Source organism: Sus scrofa, chromosome 13, assembly GCF_000003025.6.
Source record: "Sus scrofa isolate TJ Tabasco breed Duroc chromosome 13, Sscrofa11.1, whole genome shotgun sequence".
In the NCBI taxonomy this organism is placed as follows: Eukaryota; Metazoa; Chordata; class Mammalia; order Artiodactyla; family Suidae; genus Sus; species Sus scrofa.
Genome location: NC_010455.5, coordinates 139779439 through 139803860, shown reverse-complemented (window position 1 = coordinate 139803860; position 24422 = coordinate 139779439).

The window sequence follows — 24422 nt, the reverse complement described above, 5'->3', positions numbered from 1 at the left end:
AAAGTTTTTTGTCTTACTACATACAATGTCCAAATTTCTGCTCCTTTGGCTAGAGAGAGCAGGGTTTTGTTCAGGGTTTCATTTGTCTGCATCTATTGGTATTTCTGAGTTGTAGGTTCTTCAGCTCCATATCTGGTCTGTGTGAGGCAAAAAGAAACCCCAGGAAATTCACTACCATGCTGTTCCTCAGGTTCTGAAGTCCTGTCTCCTCTCCATCTTTCAGAGGCTTATGTTTATTTTATACTTTATGTCCAGAGTTTTCAGTTATGCTTAGTGGAAGAAATAGGGAAAAGTATGTTCCCTCCATCTCCCTGGATGCAGAAGTCACTGGGTCTCTTTCAAGTCTTACTAAACCCTTGGTGATTTGACTCGGGCACATCATTTTCCCCTTTTCCACTCCTACCCTTTACATAAATATAAAAAAGTGCCAAGGTTGTAAAATACTTTAATTAATAATGTAAATATAATTAATTAACCAAGAGATGGGTTTATTTAAATATAGTAAATAAAATACATAATTTGATACATAAGCCTATATACCCATGTAGATATTTTTATGTACATGCGTACATGAAAATTAGCAGATTTGAAAATATATACATTAGGAATTCCTATTGTGGTTCAGCAGGTTATGAACTCAACTATCATCCCATGAGGATGCTGATTTGATCCCAGGCCTTGCACAGTCGGTTAAGGATCCAGCATTGCCCCGAGCTCGGATCCCATGTTGCTGTGGCTGTGGTGTAGGCCAGCAGGTGCAGCTCCAATTTGGGATCACAGACATGGCTTGGATCCCATGTTGCTGTGGCTGTGGTGTAGGCCAGCAGGTGCAGCTCCAATTTGACCCCTAGCCTGGGAACCGCCATATGCTGCAGGTGCAGCCCTAAAAAGAAAAAAAAAAGATATATATATATATACACATATATATATATATATATATATATATACACATATATATATATATTTTACATATACACCTATAAATATATGTGTGAATATATATATTCAGACTGATGCTGTGAATTAGACAGCAGTGGGTATTTTCCAGAGGCCTTGAGGATAGGCAGCTTTGGGGATAGAAAATGATATTTATCCTGGACCCAGAACCCTGGGCAGAGTCCAGGGTGATATGTTCCCTATTCCACAAGCAGTGAATCAGACCCCTTTGTCTTGTGGCTTCCTAATACACATATTCTCATCCATCTGTCCTCAGGACAGATAGAACAGAACAGTCAGACAGACAGATAGATATACATACACATTGTGATACATTGAACCAGGCTCATAGAAAAGTGACTGAAATGGCTTGAATAAGGAAGAGAGTATGTGAATAATTAATTAGAAGGCATGTTGATCATCTACTATTTATCAGATACTCTATAAATATTATCTCATTTAATTTTAGAGGTTATATTGTTACTCCCTTTTAACCAATAAGTAAATAATTGAATCTCCACTCTGGGAGGTTAAATAACTTGTCTAACATTACATCTAATAATTTCAGAGCCCAGGAGTTCCTGCTGTGGCTCAGTGGTAATGAACCCAACTAGTATCCATGAGGATGCAGGTTTGCTCCCTAGCCTTGCACGGTGGGCTAAGGATCTGGCATTGCCATGAGCTGTGGCTCTGATTCACCCCTAGCCTGGGAACTTCCATGTGCTAGAGGTGTGGCCCTAAAAAGAAAAAAAAAATCTCAGAGCCCAATTCAAATGCCTATTTGTCATATTTGGGCATCTGCTTTGCTGCCTATCACAGAAAAAGGTGGGGTCTGGGGGAAAGTAGTGTCAGGAGGTAAGGTAATAGAGACCTCAGTAAACTCCATTAGGTGGCCACAGAGGATTGATAGATGTGGTTGGACTTTACTGCCTTCCTCAGTCTCTTCTGTTCTCACAGTGTGATGTACAAGTCTAGAGTCTGCAGCCTTTTCTTCCCAGGATGAACTTTTATTTCAAGGGAAAAGTCTGGGCTGGCTCCTTCTCTCCTCTCAGTTCTGAAGGAGTTGGCCAGGCCTCCTCTTCCTGAGTGTACATGACTAAGAGAGATGGGAGGGGGCCCACAGCACAGAGAACCCATTGCCAAGAACATCTCAGGGTGGAGAGACCTCTGGAACATTTTTTCCATTCTGCATCAGACAGGGTAAAATTGATTAGCATTTAATTGGTTTCAGCTGTTCTTAACATGTTGCATAGAAAACTTCGATGTACTTTGCTAAATTCAATATTCCTTATGGTTAACAGATTGAAAGCCAAAAACACCCTTGAAGAAACATCAGAAATCAGAGCTATGGATCACAGCGTTCTTTGCTATTGTTCACCCATTTGGAATGCTCTGGGAATGCTAAATACTTTGGACCTGATGTAAAAAAAAAAAAAAAAAAAAATCTGTGTCTGGTAAGACTCTTGGGTAAATGGCTTCCTAAAAATCAAAGACATCTAGATTGCTGTTCCAGCTTTCCTGGTGCAGCCAGGTGATTTGCTGAACCATTTCACCTCTCTAAACTGCACTCAGCCTCCTAATCTAAAAAATGAGGAGACTGAGTCAATGATCTCAAAAGTTGCTTCCATCTCTTGGATCCTATTATTGATTTTTATTACTCTGATGCTTTGGTACAATTCTGGGAAAAAAATGCCATAATGCTGTCTTATTAAGAAGTGCATAGAACAGCTAGGGCAAACTGTGTCTTGCAACCCGATGAAGGGAGAGGTTTCAAAGGATGTAATGTGGTAAGGCTTAATCAATAGGCATTTTAGTCTCAGGAGCCAGAGAACAAATGAGAAGCTGGAAAAGTCTCTAACACTGTGTTCTTGGGCAAGAAATCTCCAGTCCTCACCCTTCATGTCTCCACCTAAGAAACACAAATAAGGACACCTACCTGTTAATGCCAAAATCTCTCTTAAGAGGTTTGGTCAAAGATGTGGGATGTAAATAGTATCAGATGCTGAGGGCTGCAGAGGAGGTGCAGCATCTTTCCTGCATTTCCAGCTCTATTCTTTCCTGCATTCCTTTAAATCGCTCATTCTCCCACTTTCCCTTTGCCTTTATTTCTTCTCTGTCACTGCTTTTCCTTTGCTGAATCACTCTCACTGGGTCTTCTTTTGCAGATGTTCATGGATGACTGAGGTGGCAGCTAGAACAGTGCAAAGCCCAGAGAAGATCCAATCTGGAACCCAGTTGCTTAGAAGGACCTGGGAATGAGCCTTCTGAGTCCTGCTTGTCACCCACTTGGTTTCATAGTGTCCCCAGGGATTTTTGCTCCCTTCCCACCAAACCTCAGATTAGCATTCTACTGCAGGCCTAACTCCAAGGACTGGGGAACTCCAGAGCCACCTCCAGCAGCCCCAGGAACCTTCCTAACCACCCTCAGGGCTATGGGGCTGAATGAGGACTTACTTAAGCTTGAGCAGAGAGAGATATGACATACCTCCATTGAATACTTACTCCATCTTCTAAAGATAAGAACTATGCTATGCCTCCATTAATGAATTAATGCCTACAACAGCTCAGGCTGCTGGACTCATAGCTGGTGCTTTTGCATGGATGGTCCAGGACCCTTTAGGGTCACAGGGTTTCACAAAGGGGGCAAAGCCAAAGCTGGTTTTAAAATGATACAGTCTTACACAAATGGTAACACTGAAGGGCTCTTGGCTTTGGCTGAGATGATTCTCCAGGATTTAATGCAGATTGGTACAGATTTATGTTAGTAAAACACAGAGCTATGATATTGAAGGCAAAACTAAATATTGGAAGGTGGAGGCTACTTGTAGAACTTCCTGAGGGTTACTATATCAATGTGGAACTCTCTTTCCCAGGGCCAAACCATGCACTGGGAATCTGAGATGTGGGCGAGAGTTCAGTCTTGGCCACTGACTCACCCACTTAATTGGAAAATGGATAAATAGTGTTCTCTTCATCTGGAATGTCATGTGTCCACCTAGGAGGGGAAAGAAGGCTTGTAGGCAACAAGGTCTTCCCAGTCCTGTCTGGTATCTCTTTACTGGCTTGCACATGTTCTTCTCCACAGGTAATAGAACATTCTATCTCTCTGATCCTGAGGGAGCAGAACAAAACTGAACTTGTTGAGTGAGCCCACCAGTGCAGCAAGTTCAGAATGCTGCACACTGTTGTGGGCTAACTACCCCCTCAGAACCTGGTTCTCTCATGATTTTTATTTAGAACCCTTTACTGAATCTTTCTTTGGTAACGTGGGAATTACACACTCTTTCAGGCATCATTTCTCCGAGGAGTTTACCCATTGTTGGAAATGTGAGGAGTCCATGGAACTCTCATGGACATGAGAGAAAAAGAAGATAAAAGTGCTTTGTAAACTCTAGAATGCTGAAAAAGAAGATAAAAGCGCTTTGTAAACTCTAGAATGCTGGAGTTGTTTATTCTCGATGGTATATAACACCCCATGGAAACTTTCCCAGTGGTTCCTATTTTCTATGTACTGAGTCAGGGAGAGAGGCCCTGTTATCTCGTGACTTACATGCTCATATTCCTCAGGGAGACGTCCAGTCCTACGCTTCCAGCCCAGCCAGCTTGGCAATAAGCCCAGACTCATCTTATTATATCCTGATTCTGCTTTCTCCCCACAGTCACAGCACATTGACCCTAAGCATTTTTGTTAATTTTCCAACTCTAATTCACCTTGAGTTACAAATGGATGATGGAAGATCGTTTCCTTCATTTTGATTACAAAGAGAGAACACGAAGGAGCTTTCATTCTAACAGTCACTCTGTGCTCCCTACATTTTCCTCTGGCTCAGGTGTGGAGAAGGAGGGTGTGGTTGAAACATGCCCCAAGTCCCCCCCCAGCTCTCAGCACAGGCTCTGTTTCTCTCTAGGTTTCTCTCCCAGCCCTTCTGAAGGCTTCTCTTTCTTTCTTTCTCTGGCGTCTTTTTAGTATGAACTCATGTAAACTGTTAATGAGCCAGGCAATGTGATCAGATTTTTGTAAATTGAATGAAAAAGGTTTATAAGCAAACAAGCCATGATTATGGAAGGTGCCATGAATGTTGAGTCCTACACTGCTGCTTTTGAATTGGCCTTTATTAAAAACTGATTATAATTCTTCTGGGGTCAGGACTGCTAAAAATATTAGGCATTAACTTGCAAATTCTATGCTTTCATTATGCCCTTTCCCCCCAGATATTTGTTTTCAGCCAGAAAATCTGACATATCTTAAGATATGTTGCTTTTGCCATAGGCTATAAACTTAATTTTTAGCTGCTGTGCCTTGGAAACCCAAGATACTCAGCATATTATTTATATTCAGAAAAAAAGATTTTATTTTAATCAATCAAGCTTACTTTACAGTAATTAAGTCAGCTTGGATAAACCTGCATTTTCTCCCTCTTTTTTAATGATGATGAAATTATGAGAAATATTGTATCCCTTGATTATGTATTCAGATATTGTGCCATGGAAAAAGCCCCAATAAAGGAGAAATAATCAAATGAAACAGATAAATAAGAGAAAATTCTATCCCTTCTCCTCCCTCCTCTACCTTTTTGGCTATTTGAACATAAACAGTTTCACTAATGTCCAAGGAGTTTAAATTCAACTTCTTGTTAGGATGACTATTATGAACTCCTCCCTACGTGAAGATTTTGTGTTCTGAAGTCATTGTGTTCTTAGGCTTTGGTCCAAAGTGACTTCATTTTCTGCCTGCTGGGGTTTAAGAGAGACTGCTAATGTAAGGGCGGCAGTTTTGTGAGCCAAAGACGACTTTTTTTCTGACTCATGTTAAATAGGACTGCACTATGTGTTGAAATGCCTGTCAAGCTTCCCCCCAGATTTCAATTAGGTTTCACAGAATTCTATTTGGCTCAATCATGGAGTTAATTAAAATGTACATTATAGATCTGATACACTTAACAGTGAATTGGCATTGGGAAGGCCCAGGAACAGCTACTAAAACTCTAAAAATAACAATTCTCAGAGAACAGTTCCCAGCCTCATATTAAACACATCAAAATTAATTTCAGCTGCTTCAAGAAGTTGGCATGTGAGTCAGTGCAGGATTTGTTTTCGTTTTTGTTTTAATTGGTTTGAATAGAATGGCAAAAATAAATCTAGGGTTTCAAGACAGAAATGAAGAGCATACTAATCCTGAGCCTGTCCATTAAGAGTGATGCACCATCTTACTATTAACATCAAGCCTTCCAGTAACTGACAACACTGTGAACCAGAACATTAACACTCCTGGAAGAGCTTGAGCTTGAAGAAAATTGGCACTTAAAAGTTATCTCTCAAGTCATTTACTCCAGCCCTCAGGAAGGAAGAAAAGGTAATTCAAGAGGAGCAAAAAATTTTTGTGGAAGGTTGTTTCTTGCAACATGATTTAGCAGTGTGAGAAATTGGAAACAGCCAAAGAGCCAAAAAGAGGATCCCCTTTTAAACAAATTATGATTCATTTACACAGTGGGATACTATACAATCATAAAATAATATTATTCTGTAGTAATATTAAATTTCACCAAAATATTTTATGATACAAAAAAGCAGGTTAAAATAAGACTCCAAAAGTTAATCATGGCTGGAAAATAATATATTTAAAAAGAATATATATATATATACATATATACATATGTATATATGACTGAGTCACTTTGCTGTACAGAAGAAATTGGCACAACACTGTAAATCAACTGTAATTAAAAAAAAAAAACAAAACGGGTAAAAAAAGTTAACCATGGCCACTCTAGGGCAATGCCAGAAAAACCTGAATTTTTTTTCCCTCTGCCTTTTCCAATAATCAAAGAAAAGAGAAATAAACCATAAAGACATTTCATTTGCAAAATCTGCTGAGAAATGTATATGTTTATCTCTTATTTTTAAACTAGAACTCTCAAATTACTTGGCTCTTTAGAGGCACATCCACTTTTTATATTTCTCATCAATAAAAAATAATACCTGCCACTTCCTAATGTATTTGGAAGTTTTCTGCTTTTTATTTATGCCATGCTTTGGGGAAATTAAATTTGATTGGGCCAAAGTCAACAGCAATGGTCTTAATTTTGTTTCTGTAAAGCCTCTTTAAAAGTTGTCAGGTGGTGTTAGGCCACTAATTTGGTCAAGAAGCCACCAGGACTGAAATAGAACAGTCCTTTATCATTGCAAAAACCTCTGTAGACAAACTCCATTCTCAAAGCAATATACAAACCCTAGAAACTGAAAAGGCATAGATGCTAAGCTAGGGTGCTCCTGCATGCAGAGCACAGATCGAGCTGCTTGACTGAAGATAAAGAATTGAGGCTTTGACCAGTAAGACTGTGCACGGGGGAAAGATCAGGCCTTAGGTCAATACACTCTTGTGTGGAAGGATCCCTGCCCATGGCAATTTCAAGCACAAGTGAGAATGACTCATGTTTAGATGGGAAATTCCATTATTATCCAAAATGGTTTGGAAACTAAAGTGTTATTGTATTAGTTGCTCCTGATTTGAGACACATGCATTTAAAAACTACAAAAAAACCTCAGTATTGTCTGTCTGTCTCTATCTCTGTCTGTCTCTCATACACACACACACACACACACACACACACCAGTGGAAAGAGAGATATTCTAGGAGTGTGACTTATAGCAATAGTTGGAATTCTGTGTTCTCTCCTGTTACACCTTCCTTCTCATGATCAGGAACTCCTCCTTTTCTCCATGGCACTCGTATTTCTTACCTCCAATCTACCTCCTTCTCTAAAGCAATAGCATAAAGGATAACAGAGCAGCATTTCTCATGCTTCCATACTTAGGTTGCCTGGGTTGTATGCTCTAGGGAAGGAGAGAGCAGAAAATCCAGGCAACAGATGTGGCTGGTTGGCTTGGCAGGTGAAATATAGGAGAAGGCAGCTGCTAGGTGCCTGTACCAGGGGGATAAGGAGAACCAGGTCAAAGGAGGATGAGAGAAAACTGAGGAAGAATAGAGAGAGACCAGAGGGAAAGGGTTAATGGCATGGGCACTATCAGGGCACAAGCATGGCAGACAGTGAGGCAGGAGTGGGCTGGGAGTGGAGCACTGCTGAAGAAGGGGTGGGCAGGCAGCCTGGTTGGCAAAGCAAAGGTTCTTACAATGGAGGTCTGTGGATTATAAATAGTTTTAGTTTTGTGTATCTGAAAATATCTTGACTTTTCTTCATCACTCAAATTGTGGTTTGGCTGGATATAACAGTCTCTAAATTGAAAGTTTTGTTCATTCAGCATTTTGAAGACATTTCTCTATTATTCTGTAGCATTTAATGTTGCTGCTAAGAAGTCTGATAATCTGTGGAGTTTTTTCTTTTTTAATAATCTGTTTTCTTTCTGGCACATTTAAGATTTTCTTTCATTAGTTATAAGCCTCATGACAACATTCTTAGGTGGGGATTTATTTTTATTTATCCTTTTGTCACTAAGAGTGAACTTTCAATTTGAAGATTTATGTCTTGCTCTGGAGGGTTCTCAGCCATTACTTTTATGTGAAGCAATCTATATTGCTTCTCTGTCATCCTTTTCATTCTCTTTTTCTGAGACTCATATGCATGTAACTATTCTTTTGTATATTTAAACTCTTTGTCTGTATTAAATTTGGGATGAAATTCCTCAATTTGAGCTTTCCAGTGACCAGTACTTTCTTTATTGAGTCTAGAGCTCATTCCACCTGTTGAGTAATTTAAACATTTTGAGGGCTACTTGATAAGTAGTTCTATTTGGTTATTTTGCATATCCATCTGTTCTTGCTTCATTTATGCCTGTTTTTGTTCCATTAAGGGCTGGTTCTTTTTATAACTGTTATTCTTTTTTTCTGTTTTTTTTTTAGGGCCGCACCCATGGCATATGGAGGTTCCCAGGCTAGGGGTCGAATCAGAGCTGTAGCTGCCGGCCTATGACACAGCCACAGCAACACCAGATCCAAGCCTCGTCTGTGACTTACACCACAGCTCACAGCAACACCAAATCCTTAACCCGCTGAGCGAGGCCAGAGATCGAACCTGTGTCCTCATGGATACCAGTCAGATTCATTTCCACTGAGCCACTCCCATATGAGGAACTCTCATCCTATTATCCTCTGATTTATCTCTTGGAACTTCCTTGTTTTAACTAACTTATTATACTATTAATTGCAATTAATTTATTTTTGGAGTGACCTCATTTTTTTTTTTTTTTTTGTCTTTTTGCCATTTCTTGGGCCGCTCCCATGGCATATGGAGGTTCCCAGGCTAGGGGCCCAATCAGAGCTGTAGACGCTGGCCTACGCCAGAGCCACAGCAATGCCAGATCCAAGCTGCATCTGTGACCTACACCACAGCTCATGGCAATGCCGGATCCTTAACCCACTGAGCAAGGCCAGGGATCGAACCCGCAACCTCATGGTTCCTAGTCAGATTCATTAACCACTGAGCCACAATAGGAACTCCAACTTTGTGTTCTCATTTCATATTTTATTGATTGTATTTTTTTAGATTCGATATCATGGACCTTGGAATTTTTATTTGCAAGCTTATTTTGAGTTAAAATGGTCTTTTTGTTGTTTGTTTCCAGTCTGCTTTTTTCCTCTCTTCCTTTCCTGTGTCTATTTCTTTAAATTCATTGGTTTTGTGACTGTCTCTTTATTTGACCCTCTGGAATTCCATTTCAGAACCAGATGCCACAAGGGCAGTACAGAGCTCTTGGCCATGGTGGTGACAGAGATACCTCAGGTCCAGTCACCAGGCCAACTTATGGCTTAGTTCTTTTCCTACTTTCAAGGCTAGACCTGTGTCTTCTCATCTCCCTAGTGATATACACTCTCCTAACTCATAGCTTAGGCAGCTTCTGGCTAAGGCAGTGGTCCTAATCCAAGACCTTTGTCTCAAGTTGAGTAGACTTTCAGTCACACAGCCATCACCACCTAATTTTGGACCTGGAGACCAGCAGGTCCATGGCTTTAGCCCAACCCACTCTTTGGAATTCTGTTGTTTTGTCTTATCCATGGAGAGAGCAATCTTTTTTTCCCCTTGAACTCTGCAATGTCATTTTAAATTTCTTTTTCACAGTTTTTCTTTGCTGTGTACTTGGGGGAAGAACAGCAATGCCAAAGTGTGGACTTCCTGTCCCATCTTATTAGAAGTTCAGCAGCTGTTTTTAAAAATCTCCCTTGCCATGTTTTTACTTTTCTGTGACAAAGTGACCATTATTTAGTACATAGACCATGAGTTATAATGTTTAAGGACAGAACAGAATTTTGTAGTTAGCAAAATGGGAATGAATTACTGATTCTAAATTAATAAGGGCAAGATTTTCTCTGTCAAGGGTTAAACTATTCATACTGGATCAAGAGCTCAGTATGTGAATTGTCTTGCAAATTCTGTGGTTCTCTCAGGACCTAAAATCCAGAAAAAGCTAAGTATATTCTCTTAAGATCTAGAGAAACATATAATCATAGGATTTTAGAGCTCAAAGGAATATCAAAGATCATATATTTTAGACTCCTCATTTCTGGACCTGGAAAATGAGATTTAGAGAAAGTTTGAGCTCAAGGTTATGGGGTATTCTGATAGCAAAGCTAGAGCTTGAATAACTGGATTCTCCTAGGTTTGTATTTCTCCAACAAAGTTGTCTGTAGCATATATCAGAAGTGATAGAACGAGGATACTTGATAAATGGTTTCTACTGTGATGCTTAATTATTTACAAAGTGGAGGAATTTCACAGAACAAATCACATTCAGGTTTCATAAGGTCTCAATTTCTATCTACTGTGTGTTTTTTAAATGCAAATATGTGTATACCAGCATTTATTGCTTCAGATAGAAAGCAGAGTTGGCCAGGATGCTCCTTAATCTCTTACATTGTCCTATTAGTGTCCAATTGAGATAAAAGAGAATAAAACATAAGAATAGAAATGAAAACAGAGTATTGTATATTTCAGGGTCCACAGTTATAAGCACCAGAACCTGACTCTGGTTGATAAGGAGAAAACTGATTTATTACAAGGGTTCTGTGTAGTGCACAAAATCATTAGGAAGGCTAGAATCAGGCCTGAGGATAAGCTTCCAGAAGCAGGGCCCCAAACTTTAGAACCAGCCTGCTGAAAAAAACCACTCCCATTGCAAGCACTGAGCATCAGATGCTATAGTGAAGTGGATGCTTACAGGAACTTGGGTTTCCTGGAACTACAATTGCCACCAGCATCCATCCTATTTCTGTACAGAATATACCATGCTGTGAATTCTGGTGGAGTTGTGCAGTGTGTTTGTACTGCTCTAGTCATGGGAGCTCAGTTATAACCCTACTGATCCTGAAAGCCAATCACTTCTCTCGCCATCCTAAGCAACAAAATGGATTCCATGCAAAGTTTCTTTCTTCAAGCAGAAATCTGCTCTGCTTTGGATATGTCTAATTGAGGTAGTCTGGCTCACACCTCAAGCTGGCTGCAAATAAGGGGCTGGAGAAGCAAGGTTTTTGTTTTCTCTTTCTTTCTTTTTCTTTTTTTTCTTTTTCTTTTTTTTTTTTTTGTCTTTTTTCCATTTCTAGGGCCGCTCCTGTGGCATATGGAGGTTCCAACACTAGGGGTCTACACCAGAGCCACAGCAACATGGGATCCAAGCCATGTCTGCGACCTACACCACAGCTCATGGCAACACCGGATCCTTAACCCACTGAGTGAGGCCAGGGATAGAACCCGAAACCTCGCAGTTCCTAGTCAGATTCATTAACCACTGAGCCAGGAAGGGAACTCCAGGTTTTTGTTTTCTATCTTGGACAGCCAATACTCTGAACGTGAAAACTTGCCCCAGTATAGCAACCGATGTTCAGGTAGCAAACAACTAGAAAGTTTGCCAATGTTTTCTACATTTAATAAATTAAAATGGGCCAACAAACAAAGAAGCTGAAGTGCCCATGGGGTTGCATGGGAGCCATCCATTGTGCTAGATATTCTCTACTGATCCCTGTAAATCCACTCTCCCTCCTTTTTTACCTTGCACTGTGCCACCAGAGGCTGACCTATATGGACTTCACCAACCAGCTACCTTGCCCTTTGCCTCCAGGTGTGTTTGGCCAGTGGGCAGGGCTGTCAGAAGATGGGAAGCTAGCAGAAGGATGAGGTTGGGGAATTTACACCCTAATTCCCTCCTAGTTGGGTTGCAGGTTGTTTCTCTCCTAAAGGCCCCTGTTGGGTGACCCTCTCCTACAGCTGGAATTCTGGCTACCACTCCTTTCTCCTGCCCCTCCAGGCCCAGTGTTTCCCATCATTGCTAGCTTGGGCACTTACCTGTCCCTTGTGACTTCTCTTACCCACCTCCACACCTTGTAAATAGCTTCTTTAAACTCTCCCCAATTAGCCTGTTTGTTTCTTCCATCAGTTCCTTTCCAGGATCCCAAATAACAAATAAAACCATCCCCCTGTGAGGCATGCCTAACCTTATTTTCTCATCTCACCAGTAAAACTCCTGAATATATTTTCTTTCATTTTTTTCTAAAGCCCAAATCACTAATTAATTGAATTAGATGAAGACAATATTTTAAAACATGGTAATAAGAGAAATATATCACTAAGGTTTCAAAATTTATTTTCAAGAGCTATAGAAAAGTTCTTTTCATTCCTGACCATGTATCATAAAACACTTAAAAATCATGAATTTAGGGCTACATTTCAGACCAGGAGGATAGAGACCAGGTCATATATATCTTTTTAAAAAGTTTATCAGGTGATTCTGAGGCAAACCACAGATAGATGTTAGGGAAGAAGGATTCACTGAAACAACACAAATTAATAAATACTATTGCCACCTTTCCACATATACCAATGGACATATTTCCACTTTCAAGAGTATCATAACTCTGAGAAAGCTAAAATTATTACTCTGAGTGGATTTTTTAAAACAGAAAAATCATGTGTCTAAATTGTCATAAGACTCTACAAAGGGCTTCCTTGCTTACTTAGCTGTTTCCTCCAGTTGTTTCTGATTGATGGATAACTTGCTTTCACACTCTAACAGATGTCTTAGCCATTTCTGTCACCTGTAACATAAAGTCCCCTGCACATGAAAACCTTCAGTAATGCGATGTCATAATGAATCCATTGAAATTTCCTCTATACTCTGCCTTTAAAAAAAAAGAACATCAAAGAAAACAAGGTCATATAAAGGTAACAAAAGAACCAAGCAGTATAGGTTCAACCACTCCTCTGCACATCTACTCCTAGAATCATGTATGTGATCACCGATCTTCAGAATGATGGATGCAGGAACTGTGTTCTCTTCAGTCTTTAAAAATGGGTTTATTACATTCAATATTTACTAAATGCCTTTTAAATGCTCAGCTCTCTTCCAAGTTTTACGGGGAATGAAAAAGTATGATCTCTGGTATGTGCCCTTCGGAAACTTACAATATAATGGGAACAACTGTGAAAATTATTAAAATCATATTAAATGCTAAATAGTATGGCATTCAATGGAGAGAAGTTCAGAGAAACCTGGTATGTTCCTGCATGGTAAATATTTCAGTGTTTCTAATTGGTCAACAAGGTTAGCCTAATCAATCTTGGTGGATGACCCAGTTGGCATCTGTGACCATATATCTCTTCCCAAGGCTTCTCCTAACATAGCTGGAAATTGCTATATTTTTATTTATTTTATTTTTTAAGATTTCATTTTTTTCTATTGATTTACAATGTTCTGTGAATTTCTGCTGTACAGCAAAGTGACACAGTCATACATATATATATATATATATATATATATATATTCTTTTTCTCACATTACCTTCCATCATGTTTCATCAAAGTGACTAGATGTAGTTCCCTGTGCTACACAGCAGGATCTCATTGCTTATCCACTTCAAATGTAATAGTTTGCATCTACTAACCCCAGACTCCCAGTCCATCCCACTCCCTCCCCCCAGCAGCCACAAGTCTATTCTTCAAGTCCATGAGTTTGTTTATATTCTGTAGATAGGTTCATTTGTGCAGCATATTAGTTTCCAGATATAAGTAATATCATATGTTGTCTTTCTCTGACTTAACTTAGTATGAGAATCTCTAGTTCTATCCATGTTGCTGCAAGTGGCATTATTTTGTTCTTTTTTTTTTTTTTTTTTGTCTTTTTTGTTGTTGTTGTTGTTATTGTTGCTATTTCTTGGGCCGCTCCCGTGGCATATGGAGGTTCCCAGGCTAGGGGTCGAATTGGAGCTGTAGCCACCGGCCTACGCTAGAGCCACAGCAACACGGGATCCGAGCCGCGTCTGCAACCTACACCACAGCTCACGGCAACGCCGGATCATTAACCCACTGAGCAAGGGCAGGGAGCGAACCCGCAACCTCATGGTTCCTAGTCGGATTCGTTAAACACTGAGCCACGACCGGAACTCCTATTTTGTTCTTTTCTTATGGTTGAGTAGTATTCCATTGTATATATGTACCACATCTTAATCCATTCATCTGTCAATGGATATTTAGGTTGTTTCCATGTCTTGGTTATTGTGACTAGAGCTGCAATGAACATAGGAGTGCATGTATCTTTTTCAAGGAAAGTTTTGTCCAGATATATTCCTAGGAGTGGGATTGCTGGGTCATATGGTAGTTCTACATTTAGTTTTCTAAGGTACCTCCATACTGTTTTCCTTAGTGGTTGTACCAATTTACATTCCCACCAACAGTAAAGGAAGGTACCCTTTTCTCCACACCCTCTCCAGCATTTGTTATTTGTTGACTTGTTAATGATGGCCATTCTGACTGGTGTGAGGTGGTACCTCATAATAGTTTTGATTTGCATTTCTCTCATAATTAGTGATGTTCAGCATTTTTCCAAGTAACTGTTGGCCATCCGCATATCTTCTTTGGAGAAATGTCTATTCAGGTCTTCTGCCCATTTTTCAATTGGGTTGTTGGTTTTTTGCTGTTGAGTTGTATAAGTTGTTTGTGTATTTTAGAGATTAAGCCCTTGTCAGTTACACCATTTGAAACTATTTTCCTCCATTCCATAGGTTGTCTTTTTGTTTTTATTTATGGTTTCCTTTATTGTGCAAAAACTTTTAAGTTTGATTAGGTCCCATTGGTTTATTTTTGTTTTTATTTGGAAATTGTTATATTTTTAGCATCTACATCATAGAACTGCTTCTACAATAGTTCCACAATATGATTCTAACACTAAGTTTCTCATATCATGTACTTAGGCAATTTATGTTTTGAAGCTACAAATAAAATTTTATACCCATCCTTATTCCATTATTCTGATTGTTTGAGGCCCATTTTTCCAATTCATTAACATGCTTTGGACCCTATTTTGATCTGTCAGGTTTTTAGTCACCTGAAACTTCAATGTAGCTACATCTTAATTATAAGAAATTTCAGTGCACTGTGAAGTTTGTGAAACCTTGTTGTTTACATCTTGTTTTATCATCAATGTCTCAGGGCAGTGCCCCTTTCCTCTCTTACAGGAGCCCTGAAGCTCAGAGCAACAGGGTGACTTACTAGCAAGTACAGAGCCAGGACAAGGATACATGTCTTCAGAGTACTGCCTTGGTGTCTTTTCTTTCTTTAAAATATTACATTTTTTTTAAAAAAGACATTTTCATGTATTTTTAATTTTACAGGTAACCTGTTGAGTAACATTAACACTGCACAAAACCAAACACTGTAGGTTAAGTGAACATCCTTTTTGGCCCTTCTTCACTTGATCTTAGCCAAAAGTCCGAGAAGTGATTTTTTGGCCCTTCTTCCTCTAACTCCATGTCCTTTTCCAGACTATTCACCCAACTTGGCTTGGAATGCATTCTTCTTTTTTTTTTTTTCTTTTGGCTTTTTGTCTTTTCAGGGCTGCACCCACGGCATATGGAAGTTCCCAGACTAGGGGTCTAATTGGAGCTGTAGCCGCCGGCCTGTGCCACAGCAACGCCAGATGTGAGCCTCTTCTGCAACCTACACCACAACTCATGGCAATGTCGGATCCTTAACCCACTGAGTAAAGCCAGGGATCAAACACGCAACCTCATGGTTCCTAGTGAGATTCGTTTCCGCTGCACCATGACGGGAACTCCTGGAATGCATTTTTAAAGACTTTTTCCCATACACTTTTTTTTTTTCTTTTGGTCTTTTGTCTTTTTAGGGCTGCACCTGCAGCATAGGGAGGTTTCCAGGCTAGGGGTCCAATAGGAGCTGTAGCCGCCTGCCTACACCAGAGCCACAACAACGCCAGCTCCAAGCAGCATCTGCGACCTACACCACAGCTCATGGCAATACCGGATCCTTAACCCACTGAGTGAGGCCAGGGATCAAACTCGTGTCCTCATGGATGCTAGTTGGATTCGTTTCCACTGCGCCATGATGGGAACCTTTTGCACTTCTTTACTCTTGGAAATAGTTCATTCTGTATCATACTATACTTGTTTCTCTGAAATTTTCCCTTTTCACTTCATAATATATTTTAAAGCCCCTTCCATGTCAACATTTAGATACACTAACTCATCTTTTTATCTGATGCATGGTGTTCCATTGTAGGGATCTATATAACTTAACATATTAAAATTGTGCGTCAGTTTTGTTCCAAAAAAACACTGTAATAAGTTTTTTGTACATGACACTTAGGGCTGCAGGTGCAGAAGTTCCCAGACTAGGGATTGAATCCGAGCTGTAACTGACTGCCTGTGCCACAGCAACACCAGATCCGAGCTGCATCTGTGACCTACAATACAGCTTGTGGCAATGCTGGATCCTTAACCCACTGATTGAACTCTCATCCTCATAGATACTAATCAGGTTTGTTTCCACTGAGTCACAAAGGGAACTCCTAAAATCTTGATAACAAATGCCAAAAATTGCCCTGCAATATATATTCCTGCCAGTGTGCACAAGGGGAGCATTCCACCACACCTTCAGTAATATTGATTAGTATTAATTGCTCTAGTTTTTACTAATCTGAATTGCTCCAATTACTGAGTTTGAGCATCTTGTATTTCCTTTTCTAGGGATTGCTTATTCTTATTCTTTTCATCATATTCTTGCTACACTGCTTTATAGTGTCTTCATATCCCAAAGGAATGCAGGGCTACATTTTACAGCCTTCGAGGTCTTCCTCTATGATGGACATGGATTCAATTAACAGATATTTGAATGCAATTGTCTGGTCAGCAGTGGATCCCTCTAACCAGTGTACAAACTAGTCAACATCCCTCCACCTTGTCTAAATGAATACTATGAGCATTGTTACAAAATATCCTACCAAAAAAAAGATTCATCTTACCTGGCATTCTTCCATTCTATCTTTTAGCTCCTCAGAAATATGAAGTTAACTCAGTCGTCTTAATGCTTAGCTCACAAATGTTTATGTAATATGCACACTAGAATATTGCAGAAAGCAATGCTAAGCTCACTTACCCTATAGATTCCATTTTTTCCCCCTATAATCCTTTTTTTTTTTTCTTTTAGAATCTGTATTTTTGCCTGGCTTAGATTTCTGGCACCTGTCCTATTTTCTATTTCTCTAAGATGAGAGGCAGTGGTTCTGAGACCTGTAATTTTTGTTCAGACTGCAAAGCCTGCATATCGGTTCTGACTCTCTCATTTAGATTGGGCTTCAATTTATTCTCTGTGCTATCTGTTATACCCTTCTCAGTGTGAAGATCATGTTCCTTACTGGAGAAGAAAGAAGCAATTGAGTAGCTTTACCTTTTCTCTGTTATCACTTAACAGAATCTTCTCTAAGCAGTCAGTTTATCTGTTCCTTCATCTTGCTTCAGACTGTGTGTGTGTGTTTTAAAGCCCTTTCTGTGGTTCTTATCATTTAGGACTCCTCAGCTTATTCTGATTTTTGCCTTCTGTTACTTTCTTTCAGAGTTTTTATAACTTTCTTACCTTGGTTTGCGACCTTTCATCTTTTGTACATGTCATTTCAAAACACAGACTCAGCGGAGAACTCCATGTTGGGTCATATTGGCTTCTACAGGTGATTTCACAAAGCTTAATTTTTCTGAGTTTCACAATTTAAAAAAGCAATGTATTTCTTTTTTTTTTTTTCCTGCCTCTGGCCTTAGGGTTATATTTATATTTCTGTGAACATGTTCATTTTCCCAAAGCCTCAATTACATATATGACTGAAGGGTTTTGTTTTGTTTTTAAGGGCTGCGCCTGGGGCATATGGAAGTTCCCAGGCAAAGGGGTTGACTCAGAGGTGCAGCTGCTGGCCTAAACCACAGCCGAAGCAACACCAGATCTGAGGCATGCCTGCAACGTACACCACGGCTTATGGCAATGCCACATCCTTAACCCTCTGAGTGAGTCCAAGGATCAAACCTGAATCCTCATGGATACTAATCAGGTTCTTAAACCTCTGAGCCACAGTGGGGAATCCTCAAAATTTCTTTCTTTCTTTCTATTACAGATTCAAGGATGACACAACTCTTCTTTAGGAAGGCAAGGACTGCATTCTATTTCATATGTTTGTTGAAAGAGTTCTATCACATAAACATAACCAACAAATTCTTCCTCGCTAGTCAGATTGAGTCTAGTGTAGCTGTTCCCTTCATCCCCTCTTGTTCTTTTTGAAAGAGGGAATTTATAGGAAGGCAGGTCAAGAATATATTAAATTCTGAGATCGTTGTAGAGATGTAAGTCTCTACAGAACTCTAAGTGGTTGAAGTAACATATCAATATTCCCTCTTGCCTCTGTGACATTTTTATTATTTGATTTAGGAAAGCATCTTCCCTTTTAGCCTGATATTCTTAGCATGCCCCCACAAATAACAGTACTCTCTCACTCTCATTTAATCCTCCCCATATGCTATATGCTGTACTTGTGGAATCCATACATTTGCAGTTTTGACACATGGTGGTATAATATATCCATTTTTACCAGATATGTTTATATTGAAAAATATATACCATTTCATTGCTTAAACCAGTTTCAATTCCCCAAGTCTCAGGAAGATCTAGGAAATTATATTTATTTGTGGGGTGGATACTATGATATGCCCACCCTTTCCCTTTCAGGAATAAAGGAATTATAACTCCAGTAATTGGGATTGAAAAGGAAGCTGTCTTTACCTGCCAGTCTCCTTGGAGACTGCCTCAGCTGAGAAGAGCTGCCTCATTTCCCAAGGCCATGCCCCTTCCAGGGTGGCCTGCATCCAATGACTGACTGACCTGAGAATAAGGCCAGGTCCTCTTGTCTCAATTCAGGATAGCCCTGAAGAGTCATCTTAGCAGAGATGGCTGAGACATTCCATTGAGACGGCACTGAAACTCCACTTCTCCTTCTGCTCAGTTCTGCTTCGTCTCTTCCAGGCTACAGCTATTAATCCCAAGAGCACTCTCTAATAAACTTCCTGCAAGATAATTTCCATCTCATGGTCTATTTCCTGAGAAAGCCAACCTGGGACAATCTGCTTGTCTTAAAGTTTCAGTTACATGTACGATCTTATGCGTTGAATCACGAATAACTGAGCCTCAAGTATTATTCCTAGTCAGGTTCTCTGTCATTTTCTTAGAATTCCTGGTCTTCTCTTTCTCCCACTGTGAATCTTCTTTCTATGCCATTCATGTGAACTTCCATTTATGTGATTTAGAAGTTTCTTCTGAGTCCTTTTCTTCCTTCTCTTCAAATTCATGTGGCCTTTTGGCTACTAAGGTTTTCTACTCTTTCCAACATGCATTCTTTGCTTTACCTGGAATCTGTCACTTTTACAGAGTTGAGGAGGAAAAGATTGACACCGTATTTTTTAAAAAATTTATTATTTATTATATTATGGCCACACCCAAGGAAGTTCCCGGGCCAAGGATGGAATCCAAGCCACAGCTGCAAACTATGCCACAGCTGCCAGATCCTTATCCACTGCACTAGGCCAGAGATTGAACCCATGGCTCAGAAGCCACCCAAGCTGCTGCAGAGATATGCTGCATCCCTTAACCCACAGGGCCACAGCAGGAACACTGATACCATCTTCTGAGATACCTTTTTACTTGCAGTAATCTTTTTAACCTCCGAAGGCACAACTTCCAAGTAGAAGAGCTAGGATAGTGCTGGTGCATTCAGTCCTCTGCCTGTAACCCTCCTCAATCAGCAGCTCAGCATCCACTGTCTTAGGATTTCTTGTTGAGTCTTTCAGTGTGAGGTACTGCCTTTCAATAGAGGGCCCAATGAGCTCTATTCTTGGAGGTGTTCTTGGGGGCCAGTGAGTCCCGTGTGTCAGTTTGGGACCTCCAGGAAGCATGATGGGACAGAGTCAAGAGTTCAAGAGTCAAGATAAAGGAGATGGAAGTAGGCTAGGGCGGGAAAAGATTTCAGACTGTGAGGTAGTTCAGACTCCTGTGAAAGGAGAGTGGGGAAGAAGCATAATTGGGCAGGGAGAGCCACAGCTGTGCTGCAAATTTACCAAAGTCTGACAGTGACCACCTTGGATACATATAGCAAATGTATGGTTAGCAATTCAGGCAAAAATAGAAACAGCACCCATACTCCAAGTCGTACAACATCCTCGGAAGGTATGCTTTCTCAGTCTTAAATATTTCCTCATAAATAAATAATTTTATTATTAGTAGTGCCTAACATGTTATTAGTACTACAATCCAGGGACTATTCTGGGCATCTTATAATTATAAATGAATGTATTTGCTCTTCACAACAACAAACACTATGAGGTAGGTACTGCTTTTTACCCCATTTTGCAGATAGTGAAACTGAGGAAAAGAGAAGTGCAGTGACTTTTCCAAGGTCATGTAACAACAAAAGGTGAAGCCAAGGAAGTCCTGCTGTGGCATGGCAGGTTAAGGATCCAGTGGCGTGGGTTTGATCCCTGGCCTGGTGCAGTAGGTTAAGGATCCAACTTAACCATGGCTTAAGTCATAACTGTGGCTCAGATTTGATCCCTAGCCCAGGAACTTCCATATGCCACAGATGCAAACATTTAAAAAAAAAGGTGAAGCCAAGGTATAGATCAAAGCAGCCTGGTCCAAATCCACATACGAACCACTAGACTACATTGGCCAGTGAAAGATTCATCAAGTCTCCTTATAGTACCTCGAGAAAATTTATTGGAAGATTCAAGAATGGGGGGGGGGTATTTGACAAAATTTAAGACAAAGAAGGGCCCTTTGCTGGGTAGGATCTCCTATTTGTTTCTCCTGATGGGAACCAATATTGACATATACTAGAACTCTTCACAAAGGCTGATTCTAGGCCTTCTGAGAAGGCTCTTTTAATTCTGAAGGTTGGATTTCCTGTAAGTTGTTACTTTCCTTTCCCCCTTTCTAAGAAGCCTTGGCCTATTAGCAAAGCAATTAACACCTGGAAAGGAGTTCACTTTCCCAGTGGCATTCTATGATAATTTATTCCTTCCCACCTGTTGCCAAGACTATTTAGTGAGTCTCTTGGTTTAGTGAGAAGCCTCTTAAATTTACTTTGGTCTTTTGTAAATTGTTATTTCCTACCCTTAGGAAACAAGCAAAGCAGGGGATGCTTAGTCATAAATTAACATGGAAAGTACACTCATTCATTTTAGAAAGATTTTTCTACTGGAAGGTTTTTCCAGTTAACCTTCCATCTCCCATTACCCAGAAAATTAAATTAACAAGTATGTCCAATTCCCTAAGCAAGCTGGTCAATTCATATTTCAATGTAAAACAAAGTTAATATTTATGGTCATTAATCTAATTTTTCCCTAAAGAATCTACTCATTTGGTTAATGTTTCTCCTTGTAACTCATTTACCTTGTAAATCTCACCAATCCAATTTTTCCTTGTTTGAAAATGGTTTAAGAATTCTACCCTGAGTATCAGAAAACGTTCATGGAACTGGTCCATGGGATAAATATCACAGAAGAACTACTCACAGGACAAGGAAATACATATCATTTTTCTCATCATTGAAAGCAGGGAAGTTTGCTATCTATGAGATCCTGGTTTGTATGCAAGCACTGGCTGGATAATACTGATTGGCCATAATATTGTATAACATATATTATCAGCAGTTAGGTTTAACTGTGAACCTAATGCCATGTCCTTTCACTAAGTTTGTGGATGTAATATTTATAAGATTCTTCAAAGCTTGTAGAGCATCTCCTAGGCTCCAGGGAAGCTAGGAGTATGTTTTTCAAATCATGGTCCCTGATCACTTACATGTTGCTCACCTTAGGGAAAGTGTTTAAAAAGGCAGAACTACTAAATGAGAATATTCAGAGTTGGGCCCAGGCAATGAGCATTTTATAATTCTTAAGCACATTGGAGTTTGAGAACCATAGGCTAACCACAGTAAATGGTGTAGGTTAAGAATTAGCAGCATTATTCACAATAGCCAAGACATGGAAACAACCCAAATGTCCATCGATAGATGATTGGATTTGGAAGATGTGGCATATATATACAATGGAATACTACTCAGCCATAAAAAAGAATGACACAATGCCATTTGCAGCAACATGGATGGAACTAGAGACTCTCACACTGAGTGAAATAAGTCAGAAAGAGAAAGACAAATATCATATGATAGCACTTACATCAGGAATCTAATATAGGGCACAAATGAAACTTTCCACAGAAAAGAAAACCACAGACTTGGAGAATAGACTTGTGGCTGCCTGGGGGGGGAGAGGGAGGGAGTGGGAGGGATCGGGAGCTTGGGGTTAATGAGATCCTGCTGTATAGCACTGAGAACTATGTCTAGATACTTACATCATGACACAATGGGAGGAAAAATTATGTATACATGTATGAGTAACTTGATCCCCATACTGTACAGTGGAAAAAAAGAAAAAAAAATAATAAAAAAAATTAACTGAGGGTAGGAGTTCCCATTGTGGCTCAGTGGTTAATGAACCCAACTAGCATCCATGAGGACATGGGTTCCATCCCCGGCCTCAGTGGGTTAAGGATCCGGCGTTGCCGTGAGCTGTGGTATAGGTCGTAGACGTGGCTTGGATCCTGAGTTGCTGTGACTGTGGTATAGGCCGGCAGCTATAGCTCTGATTGGACTCCTAGCCTGGAAACCTCCACATGCCACAGGTGTAGCCCTAAAAAGACAAGAAAGACAAAAAAAAAAAAAAAAAAATTAACTGAGGGTAGAATTTTTTCACAACTTGATTCTAGAATTTATATGGAAAGGCAAAAAATTAAAATTGTAAAAATGTCAACAGCAAAGCCCATTAACAATTTGCAGAAAATAAACATAAAATCTGGGTAACAAAGCCTAATGTTTTCCTTTGTGCTTAGTCTAGTTTCACTTGATCATAGGGTGCCACACACAGAGGCCTTGCACCTGGCTCTTTGGACCAGAGTTCCTCATGTGAAATGGCTGTGCCAGCACCTCAGCCTGGGGATGGGAGGTGGAGAGGTGTGCAGAAGCACTTCACCATAAGCACCGAAATCTGGAGCAAGAGCAGCAGATCCTTAGAACTTCACCTCCATCCCCGCTGATGAGATCCCTACGAAGCAGCCCTGCCCACAGCCTTCTCGGGAAGAACATGCACTCTCCATTCTGTGATCAAATAAAGCTTTCCTCTACTTCTGACCCGAACTTAGTCTTCTTCTATTGGTGCAAATGACACCAGGCAAAAGGACCCTTGTTGGGGCTCAATTTGAAAGGATCGGCACAAATTTTGGCACCCCAGGTGGGAAAGACTGTGGCCTTTTCGCTACCTATCCACTAGGTTCCAGCTCATCCCTGCTCCAGCGGGAGGATGTAGGAGGTATTGGGAGGTTCTCATGGGAATGATTGACTCTAATCTTTGCATTCACACTGACAGGGTAGAACTGCGGCAGCCTTCACTGAGTTCAGAGCAATGCTGCCCAGCTACCCCATATCCAAGTATGGTGCACACTGCATAGCCCTCAAAGGCATCTGGACTGTGCCCCCTTGAGCGAATCATACAGTGGCATCGAGCCTCAGAGACTAAAATTCGTACGTGTCTGCCTGCTGTCCCTGGCTGGCCTTCCTGCAGTGCTGGATGCCCAGGGACAGTGGGGACCTGTGGGCAGAAGGGAGCCAGGGCAGTCTCACCAGCAGTCTGTCCTCCTGACCTCCTGACTCCTGTACAAGGCAGTAGAAGCTGCATCAGAGCTTTTTGCTCCCCTCGCCAACCTCCTGGAATCAAGAGGAGCTTTCTCTGTGGTCACTTTCATTTGGCAAAAGGAGGTGGCCAGCCCTGTGAGCCAAGAGGTGAAACTGGGAAAAGGCCCAGGTAATAAGGACCGCCTGACAAAACAGAATGAGGAGTTCAGGGTAAGGTATCAGGGATGCCAGAGTGTGAAAGTTCCCAAGGGAGGTATGTGACTGGACTTGGCCTTTTCCAATCACCACTAGTTTCTCTGAAGTGGGTTGGGGAGTCTTATGAGCTGCTGGCAAGAACAGGAAACACACACCGCCTGACCTCTGACTCTCTTCTGCTTATGAGATAAACCTTGGGTGGTTCCTTATTGACCAATTCCATGGGCTCCCCTCCCCAAGGATCTGGTGAGTACCCTGTGGGATCCCCCATGTTTTTT